The following is a 23,916-nucleotide window of genomic DNA, read 5'->3' as shown; positions in this document are numbered from 1 at the left end:
ATTTTTGGGATGAGCGAGTGTTTAGATGGATTGGAAACTCTTTTGGACATTTTACCAAAGTGGATATAATGACCAACACCAAGATTAAACTGGGCTTTGCTAGGTTTTGTGTGAATGTGGGTATGAATAAACCATTGTCAACTATGGTGGATCTAAAATCAAAATGGGGTACTTAGTTACAATTGATCATACATGAGAATGTTGCACCCTTTTTCCAATGCTACAACTTGTTTGGCCTTTTGATAGTTGAATGTAAAAAGGGTGATAAAATCAAGGATAAAGTATCCTCACTTGGTGTGGTGGTAGTTGAAAGCTTAAACATGGCAGAGATGAAAAACTAGACTAAACCCTAGGGGATTATGGAACTAGGAAGATTGTTGGATGCAACCATTGAGGAATCTACGAACTAAAGGAAGCTTGTAGTAAGGAAAGGGAGAGAATAAAGACCCCTATAGAGGAGGGTGTTCATGAGCAAGCAAAGGAGATCATCTATGGTCAACTTGAGGAATAGGTAATAATGGAGCATGAGGAGGGGGAGATTATTGAAGTTCATGCCATGCAATAGGCCCATCCTAGGGAAGGATGCCTAAATTTATTGAAGATTGATGAGATTCAAATGAATCCTCCCCACAACATATCCCCAAGCAAGGGGAATGACTCACTACTCACAAAGGATACGCTGGTGGTCTCACTCTAAGGTATTTTGGAAATGCTTTCCCCTACCTCTGTAGTTGCAACCCTTAACTACCTAAGTAATAAAGTTGAAAGGATGGTTCCTAAGAGGAATACTAGAGGTAGAAATAGGGACGATGTTGGGTGAACAACAAGGGTGGGCAAACCTCTAATCGAGAACCTTCGTCAAAAGGAAATAGAAAAAGAAATAGCACAAGGGGAAAAAAAGAACCTTGAAGGAAATCCAACCACACAAGAGATGCAGCTAATATCCTAGAATGTGAGAGTGCTTAATAGTCCCAGGAAGTAGTATGAAATTAAACAAAAGATCATTGAACTTAATACTGACATGATTCTTTTCAAGAAGTGAAAATGATAGAGTAGGTTTTCTCTAGAGTGGTTGATTACATCCGACCAAGAGCTAAATTTGCTTCTAGTGGTGAAAATGGTGCATCTAGTGGCATTGCAATGCTATGGAACCTGAACAAGGTGGTGGGCAGGGTGATCCACCTCAATACCCATTTTTTGTTAATGGGTTTCGCCTCCCAAGTTGGTAACTAGAATTTATTCAACTTTTATGCCCCAACACATGTAATGGTAGGCTAGTAGTCTAGGACGAGGCAACTAAAGTGGCAGATTTAATGAGACAGGACAACATATTGTGTATGGGAGAATTTAATACTCCTCTCTACCCTTCGGAGAAAATGGGGGGATTGGAGGATTTCTCTAAGATTATGCATGACTTGGAGGGCTTCCTTAGGAGGAATGACTTGATTGATATTAACCTTCAAGGTTCATCTTTCACATGATCTAACAAAAAAAAGGGGAAAAATCTTATCCAGGTTAGGCTTGACAGGGCCCTTATCTTCGTCAGTTGGCACATTCTCCCACATACCTCCCTAAAGGAAGATCTGAGGACCATCTTAGGCCATTCTATATCAATTTTCTCATGGATATAGAATCAAACTAATAAATGAAGGGCCTTTTAGGTATAAAATCATCTAGCACTCACACCTAGAGTTCATGGATTGTATTGTGTGATGGTGGAATAATTTGGTTAAAGGAATCACTATTTTTGTATTGCTAGGAAACTTGAAAAATTTTGCAAAGAGGTTAGAGGATGGATCTTTATGAATCACAAGAAAATCTTCTAGAATCAAAGATCTAGGGTTCAATGGTTGGAGGAGGGTGACCAAAATATGGCCTTCTTCCATAGCTTAGCATCAAGGAGAAAAAAGAGGAACACCATAAACCTTTTGGTTGACAATAATGGTCAAAAGATAATGAATGTGGAGGGTATTAAAGATTGGGCCATTAATTATTTTAAGGAAATCTACAACCCCCATTTACTTAGGTCACTAGTAACATGCAATAAAGTATTTTAACATCAATAAATTCAGTGGTGAGTGACTAGATGAATGAGGCCATGATTGGTAAGGTCAACAAGGATGAGGTAAAAAATCCATTGTTCAGTATGAACTAGTACAAAACCCTAAGACTTGATGGGTCTCCCCTGACCTTTTATTAGGAATTTTGGGATATTATTAAGTACGAAATGGTTCACATTGTGAATGACATTACCAGAATTGGAAATTCGTTGAAGGAACTTAACTAGCCATTCACAATATTAATACCTAAGACAGATGACCCTAGTCATCTTGAATATTTTAGATCCATAAGTATCTACAACACGATCTATAAAGCCCTCACAAAGATTATGGTTAACCTCATCAAGCCCTTGCTTGATCTATGTTTATAGGCCTACACCAGAATAGTTTTATATCAGGGCAACAAATTCTCAATGTGCCCATAACCACACATGAGGTAATTCATTCTATGTTAAGATCAAGAGGGATTTTTTTTTTGATATTCTGATCAAGTTAGGATTCAATGAGAATTTTATTAGAATTTTTCTTCCTCCCAAGGTCTAGAGAAAGGTGACTCCCTATCACCTTACCTATTCATCATTGTGGTAGAGATGTTGAGTCAAACTTTAGTGTCCTTGGCTATTTTTGGTAGAATAAAAGGCATTAAACTTGCATCTTTGTGCCCCCCATAGGTTATCAAGAAATTTTTTGATGACACCTTATTTGGCATGTCTTTAGTCCATGGAGCTAGGGAGTTGAAAGCAATTCTAAATTAGTATGAGAAGGTTTTGGGAAAATGCATCAATTATTAGAAAAGAAAATTATATTTTTTCAATATGAACACTAGCTTGAGAGAAAAGGTGACCAAAATCTTTGAATGCAAGGAGGCGCGTCTTTTGGGTACCTATCTTGGCCTTCCATTAACAATCAAGGAAGTTTCCACCCAGTACTAGAATGGGCTAGTTGAACACTTTTAAAGAAAACTTGTAGGCTAAAAAGGAAAGATCCTGAGCAGCGCTAGGAAACTCCAGCTTCTCTTAGCCTCTTTATAGGGCATTCTGATGTATTTCCTCTCTATTTTTAAACTCCTAGGAAGATATAGGGATGTTCTTGAAAAAATATAAAGAAATTTCCTGTGGTCGGGGTCTCAAGAGAGATTTAGAATGAGCTGGTGGGATGGGAAAAAAAATTTCATCCTAAGCCTCTTTGGGGTTTGAACATTAGGAGGATAGGACATATGAATAAGGCCTTCTTGACTAAGGTTGGCTAGAGATTGATGAACTCCTTGGGTAATTGGTGCAATATTGTGAATGTCAAGTATCTTGGAGGTGACTTGTTCCAACACATCTTGTGGTCCCATGTAGTCCCCCAGGGTTCTAAAATTTTGAATAATGTGGTGCACACCAAAAAAAAATTGAAGATGAGTACTCAATAGCTTATGGGGGACGGAAACAACATTGACTTCTAGGAAGACCGATGGATACAAGACAACCCCCTCATGCACACTAGGTTTCATCCCTTGAGAGAGGCTTGTATGAGACATGATGGTATTTTGATTTAAAGCTATATCACCCCCAATAGACAATGGAAAAGAATTCATAATTAGGAGAATCTAGGATGAGGCTCACTCTAGAACTCTAGAATCTTATCCAGAGTTATCAAATCCCTTCCACCCTGGTTAGTGACTCTTTGGTTTGGAGACCTACCCCATTTGGAGACTTCATGGTCTAGCACCCATGGATCCTACCAAAGATAAATTTCTTTTGGTGGATAGCCTTACATAAGAAAATTCTCACCACTGATAATCTCCAAAAGAGAGGGTATCATTTAGCTAAATGTTGTGTGTTATATTACAAAGAAGTGAGATCTATCCCACACCTTCTCATCCACTACCATTTTGTGTTGGATGTCTAGAGGGGTTTCCATATGTTATGGGAGGTCTAGTGGTGTGTTAATGAGAACTTACATTAATTTGTTACTAGGACAGGTTGTCTAATCACCCATTTCTAAAAACCTTATGGAGAATAATTCCCCCATATGTATCATGGAAAATTTGGAAGGAGCAAAATAACATAATCTTCAAGGACAATGTCAACCCCAGTTTGATAAGGGTCCAACAGGTTACAAGACTCTTAAAGGAACATAGTGGGATCTAGTGATGGAAGCCCCCCAAAACCCTTCGGGAAGAAAAGATATGATGGTTTGGCAATGGCCAACCATGGAACAACATGGCACACCCCTCCTAAAGCATGAATAAAACTTAATTTTGATGGGTTGGCAATGGCTAGGAGTGCAAAAGTTGGGGGTGTCTTCTGGAAGAATGCTAGGGAGTTGGTGGTCACCTATACTTGGAATTGTTCAGGAGAATCAAACAACAAAGCTAAAGCCCTAACTCTTCTATCTGGTATGAGAATTGAAAGAGCTAGAGGAATTACCAATTTTTTAATTGAGGGGGATTCAATGTTGATTATTAAAGTAGTGAAAGGAGAGGGTTGGTGTAGCTAGAAGATAAAAAGGATAATAGAAGAAATTTTCAATTTGAGGGAGGGGTGTCAAGAGGTCCACTTGGACTACATTTCTTGAGAAGAAAATAGTGTGGTAGATGATTTGGAAAAATTTGGCCATAATGTCACGTGAATAATAAAATGGAAGGATGCCAGCCAAACTCCATCATCAACTCAAGTGATGATGGAATGTGAGTTTACTTCTTACAATGTTGTAAGAAACATTACAAAAGGTGGCACATCTTTATGAATTTGCATGGATGTCAAGGCCATCAAATTTATTTTCATAAAGTTAAGCTTTGTCAAGATTGTGTGAAGATTTTCTTTTTGTGATACTCTCCCCATAAACATTAATTACTTTGGGAAAAGGACAATTGGTGTGGATTTGTTCAAATGTAAAAAACTAACAAGATTGGATGAAAATCTCACACTTTCACCAAACCTCACTCCAACTACAATTGGTGAGGGATAATTTTTAAAGGTGAGGTATTGATCACACATGACACTAAGAGAGGGATTTTGAAACTATAAAATCTTGTGATCTTATGATGGATTTTGGTTGCCCTAACAATTTTAACTTAAGTGTGAATTACTTAATCTATCGCAGCTGCCACAATTTAATCTATAATAAGGGGATGTCAAAAAACTTTGAGAAGGTTGTGACTGATCTTGGTAAAGAAATGGGTGTCAATGACTATATTGAACCAATGAAGATTGAGGATTATATCAAAAAAAGTGAGGTTTCTTGGGTTTATCTATGGGAAGGAGGATTATTGTCATTCATGGAAGAAATGGAAAAGCATGATGAGTGCATCTTGATGTAATTCATCAACTCTTGGACTAACAAGAAGGTAAAAATCAATGGGATGACATTTGAAATCATGGAGGAGCTTGTTCCTAGGGTCAGAGAGTTATCCCTGGAAGACAAGAATTGATGCAAGTAGGCCAAGGTGTCTAATGAAACCAGTCTGAGGATGTTCTTTAAAGCTAATGAGGAGTCAGTCTACATGCATGGTGGATTTCCTAGAGAGGATCTTTTGAAGCCCTAAGATGTGATTTTCTACACCATTATGAGGTATATTAGTTTTGAGGATCGGTTCTAGGTACTGTATTACTACCATTTCCCCATTCTCAACCATTTCAAGAACCATGGTCTGATTTATTTTCCATACCTTATTCTATAGTCCATGGAATATTGTATCTTCAAGGCTAGGAAAAAGAAAGAGGAAGGCGAGCCCTTTTACTAGGATTATCAGGATTTAATTCTGCAGTTTTCAAGTCAAATCTATTGATTGATTTATGATTCGTAACTTCTTCTAAAAATGAATGCAATACATAGAGATTTAAAGAATCAAGAATTTTTGGAGGTCACTCGTCAAAATATACTCTAGTCTAAACACACTTAAATATGGAGTTTCCTCTAAGGGTAAGCCCACATCACTTGTAACCACAATTACAAAACCTTTAACAAGTGTTGTGCCTAATGAATCATTCATTATAAATCTCCTTAAATTTTATAATTCATAATTATATGATTAATTTTCCATTACATATCAAAACCTTCTTTTGTAATGATTGACAAACAATATAATTAATTTGATTGGTTGCAAGTGCTCTTACCAATTTTATTTTATTGAATAATCTAGTGTAAGGAATTCACTTTTATACCACATTGTCTCACATTGTAGTTATTTGTATTTTATGAGATATATTTCAAGAGTTCTACAAGGGAAAAAATTCATTAGTTTTATAGTTTATTTCATATATCCTAAGTTATTAAAGGATACATCAAAATTTCTATTTTTTTGGATTTTCTTTATTTACAATTTAAGTGATCATATCTTTTTCTTTTATCCTCCTACAATGTTATTACAAATTTTATAAGATATGTTATGTGCATAGAGTTCAAAAAGTGGTCATTTTGAACAAATTTTCACTATATATTCTAAATTCTCCTTTTAATTGTTGACTTGACCAACATTATGTTGGATATTTGTGTATGACAAATATTAGTGATGTATGATACCAATCGTGTCTTTTCAATGAAATTCACATATTATTATAGTTGTTGTAGACAATATATTGTGTTTGTTAAATTTGGATAATTCGTGATGTTTAGATGATATATTGAAGATCAATTTTTGTTGTTCTTGTTGGAGGTTTTGATATGTTTCTTGATGATTAGAGTCAGCTTACAGAGGTTTCCATGGTTGTTTAAGAGGTCTATTATGTTGTTGGTACTACAATGTTCATAGTTCAGTGGCTAAGTATTTGTTTTGGTTTGAATTGGATTTGATTTTTAAGAGTGTGAAGTTGATGTTTGTATCAATTGAGAGTTATATTTGTCCCTAGCTATTGGTGTTTGTGATTAAGAATACAACAAGCTATCTTTTATTATGATAAGGTTTGGTATTTCAATATTTGTGTTGATTAGTATTGAACATTAGTTTAGATTTTGAGTTAGAGATTATGTGAATTTTTTGGATGGTATTCATGCTACTTATTATTGTTTTAGGATTGTGTTATTATTAGTTTTTAGGTTCACATTGATTAAATAGATTAGATTTTTTTATTTTGTTTTATGTAGGCATTTCTTCATTCAAGTTGTAGTTTCTTGGTGAAATAATATGTTATGATTATTTGTATGGAGTTGGTGATGTGTATATTTGAGGTTGTTGATTTGGTTCTATATAATTCATTGCTGACATTATTTGGATCACATTGGAAATTGAGTATATTATTTATATCTTTTATTGTAAAATTTATTGACCTATGAGTTAGTGTTTACTTCTTGTAATGTGTATTAATAAAATATCATTTTGTATTTATGATAGATGAATGTAAGAGAGATGGTAGTAATGTATATTGTACTTAATAGAAAATTTATTGGAATTGGTGGTAAAAAAACATATTCATAGGTAATATTTTAAGTTTGGATTTCATAGTTCATGTTAGAAAATGTTATTGCATTCATTGAGTGTCCACTAGCAATCAAACAAGGTGTAACTTTAGTGAAGACTTTTACTCATGATTGTTTTATCCTTATCAGTCTCTATTTTCTTTTGTTAGGCTTGTTTTAACAAGAAATTTACTACCTAATAGAAGTCCACACACAACCCATTTTTACCAATAAAGACCTTTACTCATGTCTTGAACAATATTATTCTGTATTGATAATAAGTGTACTATTATTCTTGGTGCACCAACAAGAAAGTAAGGATTATATTTATTTTAGGGAAAATAAGTGTTGTAGTAGATTAGGTTGTTTGTTCGTACAAAGAAAAGACTTATATTAATAAAATTGTGGTCATTAAAAATAATTTTAAGAGAATCTATCGTTGTTTTGTTGCATAACAATTGTGTTAGCAAATCAAACAAAGAAAATGAAAGTAAAATTTTAAAATTGAAGTATTCAAAATCATTACATAACAATTGTGTTACCAAATCAAACAAAGAAAATGAAAGTAAATCTTAAAAATTGAAGTATTCAAAATATTTTTAAGGAATTATTTTCAATACCATGATTCCGATCATTAAGAATATTGCAATTGTTTTTAATTAAGAGAGATAAAAATAATTTCCAAATGATCAATGCTCTTTCTTTATTGCATCCTTATTTCATATGAGAGGCATAATACATATGAAGTATTTTTATCTTTTAAATAAAGTATGTTAAGAACATGACAAATTCATGATAACTAGATCAAGTTAGCAATAACACCCCCTTAATTATTTATTGTTGTTTCTAGTTTCAATTATGTGAGATAACACTCTCTTAATCTTTTATGGCATACAGGTGTAACCAAAAGCAACAATACAAGTATTATGGACTATGGAAATTTAATGTTATTGTCTCCTTTAATCTTTCATCAATTGACACTTCAAAAAAATTATATCTTTCAATTAAACTTATGCTAGGATTGATTGTTATTATGATACAATGAATGTAAGAGAGATGGTGGGAATGTATATTGTACTTCATTAGAAATTTATTAGCATTGGTAGTAAAAAAAATCCTATTCATAAGAAATATTTCAAGTTTGGATTTCATAGTTCATGTTGGAAATCTTTTTTGATTAAAAAAGGTAGGAAAGGAGTCTTGAACCCATGTAACAACATTACTACACTCCCTTAACTAATTTATGTCATTAAAAACAAGCAAAAGAAAAGGGTAATTCAAGCCCAAATGGAAAGAGTCGCACTAGAGCAGCATTAATAAAGAACCATCAAGTTCAAAGAATAATAACAATATCAACCCTAAAAACACTAACAATATTACTTAAACTACAATAACTAGCAAAGTCAAAGAAAGTTTTTGAGCCCCAATAGGAGTGGGGATTAACCAAATACATACAAGTTTTAATTTTGTGTTTCAAAATTATAAGTGAGTGTTAGAAATTTGTTCTATGCTCCCCTCACGATTCGTGACAAGGGCTTAACCACCTCTTGTGTACTATAAGTTGAGTGGTTGTATTGGGTATTGATAGATCAGTATTTGATGCAATGACAACCCCACTCTAACAAGTGGTATCAAAGCTTGGTGACAAGTTCAAATCCTCAGACACTCAGGTAACACTGAGGGGGAGATTGTTAGAAATTTTTTCAGTGCTCCCCTTGGGATTCGTCACAAGGGCTTAACCACCTCCTGTGTACTATAAGTTGAGTGGTTGTATCAAGCATTAACAGATCAATCTTTTGATGCAATGACAACCCCACTCTAATAGTGAGAACACAATGTACCAAGTCTAAGCAAAAGAAACAAATAAGTACTGATAAAAGACAAAAAATTGAACAAGAAAGAAAAAATAACTAACTTCTTAACATTTTCCCAATCTTCTACCAACCACTTGAGGTCCTCCATCAAGTTGGTGAGATCCTTAAGGTTGTTTTCCTCCTCAAAATTTTTGTCCTGAAGTAGGTCATCCTTCTTGAGTTTTCTCTTTCTAGTGATGGTGCCAAACACAACCTTCCTAATTGTTTCCTTCTAAACCCTACAAATAGAGGAAATCGCCACCCCAATCTTGACACTCGTTATAAAACTAGAAACTTTTTTTTATTGAGGATGTCAACTTTTTCATGAAGCTCCATTAACTTTCTAGTAAAGTCCTTCTCAACATTGTTAATATTGTTCTGCACATTGGTCAAAGGATTGTCTTTTTCTTTACTACACTCATCCTCTAACATTTTGGGCAACTAGACCTTCTCTTGAATTCCTAGGTCAACCTCAATATGATAATCCTAAGAGTCATGTTCCTCATCTTCTATTCCTTCAGCATCTTCTGCTTCAAAGTCATCATCTTTAGTGGTGTTACTTCCCATTTTTTCCAGAGTTTCCTTCACTTTAGTTTCATATATCACCTCTTTGTTCTGAGTATCATGGGTTTCCTCCTTGCTCTCCTCCTTATAGTTCTTTCTTTTTTGTTTCTAAATCTTGCAGACCTTCTCTCCCCTAAACTTGACTTGGGTTTAAGTTTATTATCTCCCTCTTCACTATCTAAATTACCTTTTGAGTCCTACTTATACACTTCAATGATTTCTTCTAAAATTTCTACTCTTTTTGGGGGTTCCCATAGGGCTGGACTTAGCACTCCAAATAACAACCTAACTTTTATATCATGATTTGGAAATTTTTGAAGACAATAGAGTATTATGATCATGTATTACTAGAATGTAATTATCTATCGCTACCCTTTTGAAGTAGTTACATATTTCTTTGTTTTACATCAAATCCCTTCAACTTCTCATCTCAACATGTTTTAGAGGGCCACCCATAATGTAGACTTTATAAAAAAATTGGTTTCCCTCCTCTAGGTTATTTTCAATCCCCACAATACTCTAATCAATGGTCTCACTCTACATGATAATCTTCTCACTCAAACTAGGACACTTAACGAGGATTTTATGAAAGCTTGTAGAGAGTCAAGAATCGCTAACTAAAGATATGAGGTGAAGGGCAATAATTCTAAAGATGCTTACTAATTTACCATCCTCACTGAATCACCCCTCCTTAACTATAGATGTACACCTATTGACTAATTTGGAAACTTTCTAACTTATGATAGGACACTTACAATTAATAATGAAAGGGCTTAGCTCATACTTCCTCATTTTTAGAAGGTACTTCAAATTCATCGGCAAAATATTCCCGACTTCAGCATTATCACCCACCTTAAGTGTCATCATTGCCAAAAAAAGATAAATATTCACCAAAATTTTAATCATTTTCTCTAAAATGGTAGTCTTCATATTTTTGCAATTGCCTCTAAATACTAAGTTAAAAAGGTTTAAATAAGTTCTATTACTAAAATTCCTGTGTCAATTCAGCTTGATACTTGACAACTTTTTTGTATGATTTTGGTAGATATATGCCAAAACATTTTGAAAAATACTTTAAGAATTTTCACTCTACACCTATATCCTTTACGAATACACCAACATGTTCTCTTACTAACTTCCTTTATTTTTTGTTGTATCATTTATAACAATGTCCTTTAGTTCTTCCATATAGTAGAAGGCAATAACATGATGCCAATTGTCATAGGCTAGGCTCCAAGTAGACAAATAATTTGCAACTATGTTTCATTCTCTTAAAGTGTGTTCAATTATCACCTTATTAAAAGAGAGAAAGCAGTCAGATACTAGAGTATAGAGATTCCATGGGAATTTAGCTTTGTTTTGCAATATGTCAATATTAGTTTTTGAGTCTTTCTTCATCACAATATTATCCACCCCAAAGTATTGTAACTTTTTAATTCCATAGCACATTGTTATTCACTCTACATAGTTATTAGAGTTTGTACCTAAATTCTTAGTAAATTCTAGAATCAGATTCCCTCTACAATCTCTTATCATACCCCAAACTCTAGTTATCCTTGGGTTCCCTTTCAAACAACTATTCATATTACACTTTAGAAATTTATTATTATATTTATTGAGTGTCCAATAGCAATCAAAGAGGGCATAGCTTCAAAAAAGACTTTTATTTATGATTGATTTATCCTTATCAAGCTCTATTTTCTTTCATTAGGCTTATTCTAGGAGGAAATTTACTACCTGATAGAAGTTCGTATGCAACCCATGTTTACCAATAAAGACCTTTATTTATGTCTTCAACAATATTGATATTATATATGTGTGTGTGCAGAGAACATATGAAGTCAACAAGAACTTTATTTTCTTCATGAAAGAAGCAACCATAACTCTACTCCTATTTTATTTTTATGCAATCCTTGTAATATTATTGTTGGGTTGTGGATCTTAGATATAGAAACAGTCACCTATGCCTTTTTCTTTTCTTATATGTTTTAAACTTTATGTTATGGTATATTTGTTTTCAAAATTGTTCATTTGCAATGATATTTCAAAAAAGAGTTTGTCTTGATAAGGTTGAGTTTAAATAAAATCTACATTGAAACTAAAAAAAGTTTTTAGAATAGTGGCTAGAGGTCTTTTCATCTAAATCTAAACTATTTAAAATTGTAATCTTACTAATGGAGTTTCACAAATATCTTCAATTTTGAAATTAATATGAATATAAATAATACAATTCACTTGATCAAACAAAATAGATGATTTGTTCATAAATTAGCACTTCCTTGCATCGATATGTATTTAATAAGATATTGACTAATGGCTTTATGAGTGATATAGTTTCTTTCTCTAAGTACACAACTCTCATTGTGCTAATAGACCAAGACAATAGATTGCTATGAATGGGAACTAAATTTAATATATTAGAATAAATGGATTTAAATTTAATAGATTGTTATGAATGGAACTAAATTTAATAATCCTTCATATGTTATTTTGTTCTTTTTCAAATGAATTGTTTCAATGTAAGAAGACAATTTTTTTTAATGAAAAGACAAGGACAATGTAAATAATCTAAATATTCAAAGGTATTTTGTAAAAGGAGCTCACACTAAAATTTAATTAGATAGTTTTAAATATCAATCAATTTTTTTGATAATCTATTGCCTAAAGACCCATGTTATTAAATAATTGTAATAATTACATGTATTACTTGTAATAAAAATCAACAATTGTAGAAAATTGAATAGAAGAACAAATACACATAACACAAAATTTATGTGGATAAATTAAAGAAAAGTATATTAATAAAAAACTAGCCAATGCCCCTCCACTTAATTTCTCATAAATTTGCACACTTACAATAATGTTCAAAATATATGAACAACCATGAAGTCTACATACAACATGCATATTATGTATGTTGACATGATGGTCAAATCATTTGTCAGTTAGTGACTCAACATTTAATCAGTTTAATTGGTTACATTGCTACTAAGCTTCATAGAGTCTACTGAGCTCATTAGTACAACCAAGAAGGAATGTAGTGTTAACTGAGCTTCACAGTGTCTATCAAGTTAGTCATTTTAACCAAGTAGAAGGAAGGTAGTGTTGATCGAGCTATAGTGTCAACCGAGCACTTCAGTATCTATTGAGTTCACCAATGTTCATCAAGTCACCTCATGCTAACTAAGTTCATGCCTATTCCCAAGTGATCAATGTGGACCGAGCACTGGTGTCAATTGAGTGTCAGTGCTTGCTGTGTTGTTAGCGTTGTTGAGTGTCAAAATATCCCTAGAGCAGTCTTCTAAACTTGAGTTACAATAGTTAGTGAAGATTGTCTAAATTTGGTGTTGTAGCCTTTTTCGAGTATATGTCGCATCAACTGGTGGGTGTTCTGAATTGACCAAAGCCATTTTAAGAATGATAAAAAGAAAAGAGAAACGTCATGAGAATGAAACAAATACTAAAAAATTCTCCCAAACCGGATGTAAAGAATCAAATTTTGGCACAACACCATCTTCATAAAAATTATAATAAGAAGCTAATTCTAGGTCATGCACTGCACCATCCATGAATAAACTTGTTGAGCAATACTCTACCTAGCTGTAACAAAGGTATTTTTCTTGTGTTTATTCCCATTTGATTAGTAGTTGAGATTTTTTTTTGGTCTTTATACTTTTATATTATCGCGACAATGATTGTTTATTGTTCCTCATTGTGTGTGTGTTCTGTTGAATTGTGTTCTCTATCATCTCCAATCATTCTACAAATTTCATCAAAAAAACATATATTCAATGATTCAAAAAATGGTCATATTCATTTATATATTATCATTTTTGCATATTTGTGTTGAGAAACATGTGTCTCAACCTTGCAATCCTTTCTTGGAAAATTCCAGAATTTGTTTGTGGAAGTTTTCCACTTGTTTATGCATTGGAAAATGGTTAGTGAGTTGTTAAAATGAGTCTCGTCCATAGTAGAATATAGGTAGGTCATTTTTAGAGCCTTGATGACTCATTTTGTGACTTTTATGGGGGTCTAGACTAAGAGACATAATTGTGGACGGGAGTACTATTTTAACCTGGTTGTTTTTCCATATTGGAAATGTAAATGTCAAAAATGGGAAACATGTGGCATGGTAGTTTTGCCCATGGTTTTGTAAAACCATAAGTGGTTTCCAGGTTGTAAAATCACTATAAAAGAAGGGCTTGGGGAGGTGTTTGTGTAATTGAGTTGATGCGCTCCTATAAGAACTTGCATTGCAAGTGTATTGTAATCATCTTGGTTTGATAATACATTATGCAAGTTTTGGAGGGTGGGGTTTTTCTCTCGAAAGGGTTTCCCCATGGTAATCACTGTGTTGTGTGTTCTTTGTTATTTTGATTATGTTACTATGCATTACTTGAGATCTTTGCAATAGTTACTTTGATTTGCATAATCATCCTCTCAAAGATTAGTGTAGGAAGTGATTTCGCACACCTTTGCTTCCTTACAAGTGGTATCAGAGCCTGGCCAGTTTTGGTTCTATTTGTTGGGTACAGGGTTTTTTGAGCTAATCAAGGTTTGAGTGGGAGCTTGTGCAGAGCATTTCATTTCTGTGTTGCAGGATTGAAAAGATGGCAAGCATGTCAAGGAGAATTGATGTTGAAAAATTTTCTAGCACAAACTTTCAAATGTGGAAGCTAAAGATGGAAGATCTATTGTTTGATCGGGATCTATGGGATGCAATTGATGAGAACAAGCTGAGGCCCACAGATCCGACATTAGCTGGAAAATATGATGTGACTGATAGAAAAGCTAAAGGTCTCATTAGATTGTGTCTTGCAGACTCGATTCTGATTAATGTCCATGAAGAACCTACCATGAAGAAGCTTTAAAAAAAGCTTAGTGAGATCTATCAAGCAAAATCACTTGTGAATAAGATTTTCTTGAGGAAGAAGTTGTATTCCTTGAGAATGGAAGAAGGTGGAAAAATTTCTGAGCATCTGGAAAGGTTTAATATGTTGGTGATTCAGTTGACCTTAGTAGGGGTGCCAATGGATGAAGAAGAAAGGTGTCAAATCTTGTTATGTTCGTTGCCAGACTCATGGGATGGTCTTGTGATGGCTATAGGGAGCACTTCAGTTGTCTTGAAGATGGAGGACGTTGATGGTTCTCTACTTTCTGAGGAGATGAGAAGGAAGGTCTCTCTGAATGCCAAAGATGCTTTGAGTGTTCACAAAAGACCAAAAGAAAGAGGCAAGAATGAAAAGCAGCATGGCCATTCTAAGTCCAAAAATAATAGGAGATCAAAATCCCCTAGTAAGTCCAAGGAAATCTACTGGAATTGCGGCAAACCTGGACACTTCCTAAAGGACTGCAAAGAAGAGAAAAAGAAGAAGAAGAAGAAGCAAGATTCTGATTCTAAGTCTGAGAAGGAAGATGGAGATGCTTTCATTGTAGCCTTGGCCACTCATGCAGGTGAAAATGCATGGTTAATAGATTCAGGTGCATCTTTCCACATGACTCCTAATAGGAACTAGTTTAGTAAGTATGAAAATTTTGATGGTGGTAAGGTGTATTTGGGTGATAATTCAATACTTGATATTGTTGGTTGTGGAAGTATTCGTGTGAAATTTTTTGATGGTAGAATTAGCAGATTTGATGGTGTCTTGCATATCCTTGGACTAGCAAGGAATTTGTTATCTGTTAGTAAGCTAATAGATGCGGGTGTGCATGTACAGTTTTCTGAAGCAGGTGTAAAAATGGTGAGAGGCACTATGGTGATAGCAAGAGGAAGTAGATTGGGTACATTGTACCAACTTGATGCACACTGCTCAGTTGGAGAAGGAGAGAGTTTCTCTTTCAACAGATGGTCATGGTTTTTGGGTACCCAAGGGTGCTCTGTCTACCGAATCAAAGTTGCCTACAGAGAAGACTATGTTATGGCACCAGAGACTTGGACACATAGGTGAGAAGGGCCTATGGACCTTGAAAAATAAGAACCTTTTTGATGGGTTGAATGACTGCAATCTTGAGTTTGATTTTTGTGAGCATTGTATCTATTGTAAACAAAACCGCATTCAGTTTTATTCGAGTTCTCATAAGTCTTCATGTATTTTGGATCTAATTTATTCGGATGTATTTGGTCTAGTTGATGTTCCTTCTACTAGTAGATCAGTTTATTATGTTTCTTTCATTGATGATTTTAGTAGAAGAACATGGTTTTATTTCATTAGGAGTAAAGCTGAAGTTTTTAGTCGTTTCAAAGAATTTAAAGCAATGGTTGAATTGCAGTCTGGAAAAAAAATAAAATGCTTGAGAACTGACAATGGTGGCGAATTTTGCTCCAATATTTTTGACACATTTTGTAAAGATTGTGGTATTAAAAGAGAGAAGACAACTCTGTATTCTCCACAACAGAATGGAGTTGCGGAAAGAATGAACATGACCTTGATGGAGAAGTCTAGGAGTATGCTGAGAGGTGCTGGACTAGAACAAAAGTTTTGGGCTGAAGCTATAGCCACTGCCTGCTAGCTGATAAACAAGTCTCCTACATCAACTCTTGTTGACAAGATGCCAATGGAAGCATGGTCGGACCACAAGCCTTCACTTAGACATCTAAGAGTGTTTGGTTGTGAGGCATATGCTCATGTGCCAAAGGAGAAGTGAACAAAATTGGACAACAAAGCTGTCAAATGTATCTTCATCGGATATAGTTATGGTTTGAAAGGATACAAGCTTTGGGATCCTGTTGCACAAAAGGTACTTTATTCCATAAGTGTTATTTTTAGAGAAACTAAGCCTTCTTCTGTTATAGTGTAGCCAGAACAAATTAAAGAAAAGAAAGATGTGATTCAACTTCCTGCTACACCTAAGAAAGTTGAATCAAGGCCCTTAGAAACATGAGATGTTGAAGAGAACTCTACGAGTTCTGAATCATCAGAGGAAGAGGGAGAACCTAATCATGAACCTGAACCTCCTGAACCTGAAACAGATCTTGTTCGAAGATCTACTAGACAAAGGAAACCACCTGAAAGGTATGGGTATTCTCCTAATGATTGGAGGTGCATATTTGCATTGAATGCTAACATTGATGAACCGAGATCTGTAGAAGAGGCTCTTGGTATGAATGATTCAAAGTCTTGGAAAATAGCCATGGATGAAATAATGGCAGCTCTTAAGAGGAATCAAACATGCGACCTTGTACCATTGCCTGAAGGATGGAAGCCTGTTGGTTGTAAATGGGTGTTCAAAAGGAAGATGGGTTCAGATGGAAGCATTAAGAAGTATAAAGAACATTTGGTTGCAAAAGGTTACTCTCAAGTTGAGGGAGTAGATTATCGTGAGATTTTTTCTCCAGTAGCCAAAATGACATCCATTAGATTTTTTCTTTCTATTGCAGCAGCTCATGATCTAGAGATTGAGCAAATGGATGTGAAAACTGCTTTCCTTCATGGAGATTTGGAGGAAGAAATTTACATGTCATAGCCAGAGCACTATGTGGTGAAAGGTAAAAGTCATTTGGTTTGTAAATTGAAGAAATCCTTGTATGGTTTAAAATAGAGTCCTAGGATGTGGTACCAGAAGTTTGATACATGTGTTGAGTTTGGGATTTGTGTGATCTAAATCTGATCACTATATATATTTCAAATTTGATGGTGATGGTTTCGTGGTTATTGCCTTGTATGTCGATGACATGTTGTTTATTGGCAAAGGAAAAGGTTTGATTGTAGAGTTAAAATCTCAACTCTCAATAAAGTTTGAAATGAAAGATCTTGGTACAGCTAGACACATTTTGGGAATGGAGATTATATGAGATAGACAGAACAGAAAGCTTTGGCTAGGCCAAAGTAAGTATGTTGGTACTATTTTGAAAAGATTCAATATGCAGGATGCAAGACCATTGAGTGTTCCTGTTACTATGGGAACAAATCTTTCTAGCTCATAGTGTCCTACATCCCCATTGGAGATGGAAGAGATGAGTCGAGTACCATATCAGAGTGTTGTTGGAAGTTTGATGTATGTTATGGTTTGTACAAGACCAGACATTGCCCAAGCAGTGGGAGTACTTTCCCGTTATATGTCTAATCCAAGAAGAGCACATTGGGATGCAGTAAAAAGAGTTTTCAGATACTTGCGGGGTACCTCAAAGTACTCAATATGTTTTCATGGAACAGGAAGTGAGCATTCCTTAGATATTCGAGGCTATGTGGATTTAGACTAGGCTGGTGATGTTGATAGAAGAAGATCCACCGGTGCATATATGTTTACATTATTTAGTGGTGCAATCAGTTGGATGAGTAAGCGATAGGCTATGGTTGCTTTGTCCACTACTGAGGCAGAGTATATGGCAGCTACTCATGCCTGCAAAGAAGCAATCTAGCTAAAGAGATTGTGTTCAAATATAGAGTTCAAACAGGGTGTAGTGACAATTTATAGTGACAGCTAGAGTGTAATCTACCTAGCGAAGAACCCAGCTTTTCATGCGAGGACCAAGCACATTGATGTACAATATCATTTTGTGAGAGTTATGATCAAGGACGGCAAGGTGAAGCTAGAAAAGGTAGAGACTTTGGTGAATGTTGTTCATGCATTAACTAAGCCCGTGAGCACAGAAAAATTCAGATGGTGTTTAGAGTCTATGGGCCTCTCGGCCCCTAGCAATTAAGTCCATGATATTTCAGATCCCCTAACTCTTGCAAGGTGTTCGACAAGTGGGAGAATGTTGAGAAACATGTGTCTCAACCTTGCAATCCTTTCTTGGAAAATTTCATAATTTGTTTGTGGAAGTTTTCCACTTGTTTATGCATAGAAAAATGGTTAGTGAGTTGTTAAAATAAGTCTTGTCCATAGTATAATATAGGTAGGTCATTTTTAGAGCCTTGATGACTCATTTTGTGACTTTTATGGGGGTCTAGACTAAGAGACAAAATTGTGGACGGGATTACTACTTTAACCTGGTTGTTTTTCCATATTGGAAATGTAAATGTCAAAAATGGGAAACATGTGGCATGGTAGTTTTGCCCATGGTTTTGTAAAACCATAAGTGGTTTCCAGGTTGTAAAATCACTATAAAAGGAGGGCTTGGGGAGGTTTTTGTGTAATTGAGTTTAGTTTGCAAGACTAGTGCTAGAAGGAGTCTCTCCAAGTTCGAGTTGTGGTGATGCGCTCCTGTAAGAACTTGCATTGCAAGTGTATTGTAATCATCTTGGTTTGATAATACATTGTACGAGTTTTGGAGGGTGGGGTTTTTCTCTCGGAAGGGTTTCCCCATGGTAATCACTATGTTGTGTGTTTATTGTTATTTTGATTATGTTACTATGCATTTCTTGAGATCTTTGTAATAGTTACTTTGATTTGCATAATCATCCTCTCAAAGATTAGTGTAAGAAGCGATTCTGTGCACCTTTTCTTCCTTACAATTTGATCTAATAATTCAATTTACTGTGCGCACGTCTTCACACCCTTTTGATTAGAAATGTTTCATTGAAAACATCAAATCTATCATGTAAAAAGATATATATTTTTAAAAGAATCAATTTATGAAAGATTAAGGGAGTGTTATTGCTGACTTGATCTAGTTATCGTGAATTTTTCAAGTTCTTAAAATACATTATTCAAAGGATAACTTCAAATGTATTGTGCTTCTTATCTAAATAAAGATGCAATAAATCAAGAACATTCATCTTTAAAGAAAACTACTTTTTATCTTAATGAAAAATATCACGATATGCTTACCAATCAGAATTATAATATTGAAAATAATGAATTAATCACTTCAACTTTAAACTTTGCTTTCATTTTCTTTATTAGTCCCTGCCTATCTATAGGCAGGGAACTAATGTTCCTGGTGGCGGCACCTATTAATTTTTTCAAAAACAACTATCGTTAATCTAAGGTTTCAAATGATTATTCTTAAAATATATTTTCTACAATAAATATTAAATTCATATTGGTCGCTGCCCATTTTCCCATTTTTGACTTAGGAAATTGCTAAATGATGTCACGTTGTTCTGGAAATATCTCCAACGTCTCCGCTATCATTGAGCTTGAGCTAGGTCAAAGGCAAGACAAAGATTTTTCAACCAGATGTGCCAAGGTGGGAATACACTCCTCTAGTCACCACTGTTGACATCGGCTATGGAAAAGCTATTAGCTATTAAATTGTAGAGACATCATCCAAAATGTACAAAATATGCATAGGAGGTGAAAAAGCCTGCAGGTAGAGGAGATCCTATACCATGCGTAGATTTTATGGATTATAGTTTTTTGAGTTATTGAGTATTATCTTAGTTATTATAATTTTATAATAAAATTTAAAATTTATGAATTAAATATTGAAAAATCTTATAATATTTCTTTATAGAGATTTTAGGTAATACTACTATTATTTTAAAGAATATTATATTATAAGTAAATACTATTATAAATATTTTAAGCTTTTCATATTAGAATGAAATAACTAATCTTTAATAATATTCTAATTTTAATTAATTGTTTAAAATGAAATATTCTTATATAAATGTTAAAATTATATTATTTCTATAATTACTTATAGGTTGAAATATAATATAAAAGTAATCAATTTAGATTTAAGCTAATATTTCTAAATATATAATTATTTAAAATTATATTATTTTATAACAAGAATAATATTTAAATATTAAAAATACATATTTCTACTTTTTGAGTTTTGTTTTGTTTTGCTAGTTAAAAATGAACTATCATACTTTTGAATTATCTTTTAAATGTATGTAACTAATGTTTTACTTTTAAATATTGAATCTTAATTTCTTTTGAATTGTATGGATTGGAATGGCTCCTGCTGAACAAATTATCAAATGACTTCATATATTCTTTAAAACAATGAATTTAGAAGGCATAACACTACCGCATGGATGAATATGACTATTTTGATGAAGAATTCATTACTGATATTGATGATGATGATTATTACAAATTTAAAAAACTTAGTCATCTTATAACTGAACACAAATTACAAAATTTACTATTTACAAACATGCCTTTTATTTGGGTTGCTTTCAAATTCATTTAAATTCATTTTCAATTACTTAATATCACACATTCTCTTTATACACTTAATTTATATGTTAATCTACATAATCAAAATTTTAAACTAAGTGTATTTATTTGTTTCTAAAACAATAGGCAGGGACTATAGCTCCACCAAAGCTCTTGTTTGATTTGCTACACAATTGTCATGCGAAAGTAATGTCAGTGATAGATTGAGATGTGGGATACTTTACCTTTGTAGGTGAAAGTAGTAATCCAGGCCAGGGAAAAGTAGATTGTAACTCCAGACAGATTCTCCCACTGTCAATCGAAAAGAGTACTGCATTCTTTATTCACTCATCTCTTTGTACTGCCAGAAAGAGCGCCAAGAAACAGGTTGTAAAAGAGTGGCATTTATCCGTAGTGGACCCAGAGACTTGTTCATCATGGTTTGATGACGTGAAGGGCAAGTTTGAATTTCATAGAGCAGAAAACATCGAGTCAGATGATCAGACAGGAAAACCTTCTCCTATTTCCATAAATTCAGTGCCCAACTATCTGATGAGCTTAAACAGGGACGCATATGTGCCTCGGGTGGTCCGTTTGGGCCTTTTCCATCGCAGGATATCTCAGCCACTCTCTCAGATGGAGCTCTACAAAATAAATGTTGTGAATCAGACAGTGAAAAGGCTCCCACAGGAGCAGCAACATGCACGCTTTCTGGTGGAGCGAGTGCACAACTTGCTTCCTAAGCTGACTGAAAGCTATGAAGTAAAAGTGGACCGCGACCTAGAAATCCTTACATGGGCCTTCACGTTGGACGGATGCTTCATTCTGGAGATGCTCAGGCTTCTATCAGATGAAACATAGTGGGATCTGAATGTTGAATCACAATGGAAGCTCGATCCTGTCTTCAATAGAAACAGGGTCCGATCTTGCCAATTCGACTTTTTAAGCGACATTCTGATGCTCGAAAATCAGGTTCCAATAGTACTGCTCCTAGAGCTTTTGGCAATGAAGTACAGATCGACGGTAGAAGCGGTGAGAATAGAGCTACTCAGAATGATATGTGACGGTACAATTGCGTTGGTCCACCCTTTCAATTATTATCTTCAGCCAAGTGCCAAGGAAAAAAACACAGCATAGAGATCGGGAGATGAAATTGACGAAAGTTTTCCAATCAAAGTACAAAAATCTGGCGAAATACAGCCACATTTTAGGGTTTTTTCATGATTTTGTTGTGGACGAGTGCGCCCATGCAGAGAAGTCGGGGGATGTTCAAATTACAGTGCCACATCACCGCCGCTGACGACACTGTGGTCATCCTTGTGAGAAAGCAGTTCGCTAAAGTGAAAATCAGACTCATTGTAAATATATGATGGCTTCAGCGGCAGAGTTGTATAGGAACGAAATGAAGTTCAGATGGTACGAAGGAGTTCCATCTGCAGATCATCTCCGTTTCGTGAAAAGGGATAAGACTTTGTTTCTCCCTGTGATATATGTTTCTGATACTACGGAGGTGATCTTTAGGAACCTGATGGCTATCGATGTTTGCCAAGAAAAAGAGCTGAGCATTATCTCAGAGTACGTGTTTCTGTTTCTGATGAATGGGTTAATTCAAGCTGAAGAAGACGTGGTTTTTCTGAGGAAGAAGGGGATAATTCAGAGCTCCATTGGGACTGATAAGGAAGTCACTGACCTCTTCAATGGGCTCTCCAGAGGAGTCAATTTCAGTTTTGCAGATGAAGATGAGTTCGGGGAGTTGAAGATTAGTGTGAATGAATGGTATAGAAGGTGAACCATGGTTCAAATTGGTGAGTTTATGGAGAAGCATCCAAGGTTTATGAGAACTTTCACTATGTTTTGGGGTGTGGTTCTGGTTGTGGCGGCCGCAGTGCCTACAATGGTGCAGATATTCAAGCAAATATATGCCAATGCAAAGTAGCTAGTCATATTGGGTCTATCTATTTTATTTTGTTTTTAAATTCTAGGAGATGTGAAGTCAGCATTTCTCTATAAACATGATTAGATGTCATTTAAACGACACTTTCCTAAAAATTTATTGTACCTCACAACAGACATAAGATTAAATTTTTTAGAATTTTTTTAGGTCTCCATAATTCTTGTGTTTGGTAAGCTTGAAATGAAGCTATTAAAACTATTGGATTCAAAATTTTATTTTAGTAAACAATAGTATGTAGTGATTATTCTTATTGAAGTTATATATCAATAAGATTTTACTTAGAATAAATAAATGTCTTGATATGATCCTATATGTATGTATGTATTTGTTTATTTTTTGTAGTTTGTATTTTAGAAATATCTAACAATAATCTTATGTATGAAGCACTCTAAAAAATAAAAACCAACATCAATTTCTTTTAAAGTGTGTATTACACTTAATTTTTTCAAACATACTAAACTCTAGAGATTAAATATGACAACTTCAACACAAATAGACATTGTGCTTCTGTTTTTTTCAAATAATATGATGAATTTGTTTATTCCTATATTTTATGTTATAAAAGTAACCAAAAATTATTGTATGTTGAAGAATTCCAAAAGATAAAGATCAACATACCACTTTATTTTAAGTTACATGCTAGACTTACTTTTTCCAAACATATTAAATTCACTAGAAACCAAATAAGACAACTTCAACTCATAAAGATGTTGTGGGTTTTTTTTTTAAATAGTGTGTCATAATTATTTTCAAAATAAATATAAAATAGTTACAAGATATATTTCAAAATATTGTTATTGCATAACTATACTATATGATGAAATGCAATAACTGTAACATATGCATAGAACAAACTTGTGAAACACTATTTCAAAATAAAGTCAAATGCAATCTATAGATTTAAAGCCAACTTTCACAATTCTTATCAACATTCTTCAATTTATAAACACTAAAACTTTTGAATATAAAATTCAAATCTGTTAGAAAATAATAGTATAGATATTTATCATAGATTAATTGCATATATCCAAATAGACATTTTTTTAAATGTAAACAAATACATAATTCAAATGAACTATTTGATCACTTGTAAATATAAATT

At 34.0% G+C, this 23,916-nt stretch overlaps 1 pseudogene; it reads left to right on the top strand.

Moving 5' to 3' along the window:
* The first annotated feature begins 4,319 nt into the window (after positions 1–4,319).
* LOC149536549 (putative UPF0481 protein At3g02645) lies at positions 4,320–22,796 on the top strand (annotated as a pseudogene).
* Positions 22,797–23,916: the final 1,120 nt, after the last annotated feature.

Source organism: Cupressus sempervirens, chromosome 10, assembly GCF_028749045.1.
Source record: "Cupressus sempervirens isolate cs-2001-9-10 chromosome 10, ASM2874904v1, whole genome shotgun sequence".
Lineage (NCBI taxonomy): Eukaryota > Viridiplantae > Streptophyta > Pinopsida > Cupressales > Cupressaceae > Cupressus > Cupressus sempervirens.
This window is presented reverse-complemented; position numbering and strand designations above follow the sequence as displayed.